Here is a 2,625-nt window from a genome sequence, read left to right on the forward strand (position 1 = left end):
CTAGAGGCCGTGAGCCACAGCTACTGAAGCCCGCGTGCCACAACGACTTAAGCCCGCGTGTCACAACTGCTGAAGCCCACACACCTAGAGCCCGTGCTCCGCAACAAGAGAAGCCACCGCGATGAGAAGCCTGCGCCACAACAAAGAGTAGCCCCAGCTCACCACAACTAGAGAAAGCCCGTGAGCAGCAACGAAGACCCAGCACAGCCAAAAATAAATAAGTAAATAAATTTATAATGTGACAAATTAAATGTGACAAATACATGTAAGCATACCTAATAGCTGCAACTCGCCTTAATAAAATGGGTTTAAAAGAAAAATAACAGAAAAGATATATGCACCCAATGTTCATTGCAGCATGGTTTCACTAGCCAAGATATGGATGCCTCTTAATGATGAATGGATAAAGATGTATACAAGGAATATTAAGCCAAAAAAGAATGAAATCTTGCCTTTTGCAACAACATGGATGAAGGCATTATGAAGGCATTATGCTAAGTGAAAAAGTCAGACAGAGAAAGACAAATACTATATCATCTCACTTATACATGGAATCTAAAAAAACAAACAAACAAAACAAAACAAAACCCACCACCATGGGCTTCCCGGGTGGCGCAGTGGTTGAGAGTCCGCCTGCCAATGCAGGGGACACGGGTTCGCGCCCCGGTCCGGGAAGATCCCACATGCCGCGGAGCGGCTGGGCCCGTGAGCCATGGCTGCTGAGCCTGCGAGTCCGGAGCCTGTGCTCCGCAACGGGAGAGGCCACAACAGTGAGAGGCCCGCATACCGCAAAAAAAAAAAAAAAAAAAAAAAACACCACCACCAGCAAAAAAACAAGCTCCTGGATAGAGAGAACAGATTGGTGGTTGCCAGAGGTGGAGAGTGGGCAAAATGATTGAAGGGGGTCAAAAGGTACAAACTTCCAGTCATAAAATAATTAAGTCATGGGGATGTTATACAGCGTGGTGACGATAGTTAACGATACTGTAGTGCGTATTTGAAAGCTGCTAAGAGAGTAGATATTGAAAGTCCTCATCACAAGAAAAAAATTTTTGTAACTATGTACGGTGACGAATATTAACTAGACTTACTGTGGTGATCATTTCACAATACATACAAATATTGAATCGTTATGTTGTATGCCTGAAACTAGTATAATGTTAAATGTCAATTATACCTCAAGGTAAAACAAGATATTACAGTGCACAGCAAAAAGTCTCTAGAAAATGTGCTAAAACGAAATCTTTGGGTAGTGAAGTTAGGGGTGATTATTCACTCCCTTTGTTTTCCACAGTGAGTATGCTTGACTTTTATGATCAGGAAGAAAATGAACCATTTAAGAAAGGAAGGTTGAATGCTAAGTCACAATTATTATGTGGCTCATAGAGCCAGCTTGATTTTCATCTGCAGCTGGGTCCTTTTTGACTCTTGTCTCACTTAGCTGTTTGGCCAACAGATCTTTGAGGTTACGCAACTGCCAGGGTCCTGTTGAAGAGAAATATATTTTTTCAGCTACAAAAGAAAATTCCAAGTTGTCAAGGGGGGCCAACCTCATAAAAAGAAAGCTTTTGAGAAAGAAGCTGTTTTCCACCCTTCGTGCATTCCACCCCATGACCAGCACTGTGTTAATGACAGAACTCCTGTGTGCGAACCTGTGTGGGGAAGTTTCTACGATACAGGGTTGCATTGTACAGACAGCCTGTGTCCCGGAGGCTCACCGCAGCTGCGTGCCCTGGGGTCAGCATGAACAAATTCCCCTGCAGGAAGGGAGCCCCCCGGGGAGCTCAATGAAACCTACTCAACTAGGAAAGCGCGCAGTAAGAGCTAGAAGTTTGGGAATCTACAAAAGATAGTCCTAGAAACGAATAGCCTGCCTTTAAGACCCCTCTCTAGCTTAAATTTTGGGGGGAAAATCCTCCCACAGCATTTACCTTTTCTTTCCCACCTCTCTTTCCTCCATCATCGATTCAAGGCTTGCTCTTGACAGGAGCTTCTTTGCGCTGTGGGTGATTTCCTCTAGCTGGCCTCTAAGAGTCAAGGAGAGGAAATTAGAAAATAAATGAGGGACCTAAGCTGTGTGCTATCACTTACTGTGTACCAGAGACAGAAAAAGCTAATTCTGTACCTGCCATGGAGAGCGTGGCTGTCAGGGATCTATAGGAAGAGGCCTAGGAGATGATATCATCAGCTCACAGATGGAAGAGTCTGGAAAAGCACTCCAAAGCTTCAGAGTTCTGTAATTCTTCTCCTACCTGACTGCCAAGGCTTGCTTAGTAATCTCCTACGACCTGGACTCTCTGGTAATCAGGGTTGGAAGCAGCAGCAGAGAGAATCTCACCTGGCGATTGCCTCCTCAAATGCCTCCAGAGGTCAGGAGAGTGACAAACATGAGTGAGGAACACTGGGTAATAGGTCAGAAGGAAAGGTCGGGGCTGAGTAAAACCGGAAATACAGGCATTTTAAAAACACTGTGTGGGCCAAATAAAACAGGGCTGCTAGCCAACATTGTCACGCAGCCTGCTCATTTGTGACATACGGCTCCAAACGAATTTTGTGGATGAAGAAAAAAAGGCTCAGCAAGGTGAACCTGGCTCACTCCAGGTCACACAGCCATGTCGTGGTGGA

At 45.0% G+C, this 2,625-nt stretch overlaps 1 long non-coding RNA gene across 1 annotated transcript; it reads right to left on the reverse strand.

Annotated features, from left to right (window-relative positions):
• Positions 1-868: 868 nt before the first annotated feature.
• Positions 869-2,286, reverse strand: LOC132424207 (uncharacterized). Its single transcript, XR_009519181.1, has 3 exons — positions 2,126-2,286; positions 1,932-2,027; positions 869-1,485 (listed from the first exon to the last, which is right to left on the reverse strand). It is a non-coding gene; the product is annotated as an uncharacterized lncRNA (long non-coding RNA).
• Between the last annotated feature and the right edge of the window lie 339 nt (positions 2,287-2,625).

The sequence above is a fragment of the Delphinus delphis genome, chromosome 4 (assembly GCF_949987515.2).
Source record: "Delphinus delphis chromosome 4, mDelDel1.2, whole genome shotgun sequence".
Taxonomy (NCBI): Eukaryota; Metazoa; Chordata; class Mammalia; order Artiodactyla; family Delphinidae; genus Delphinus; species Delphinus delphis.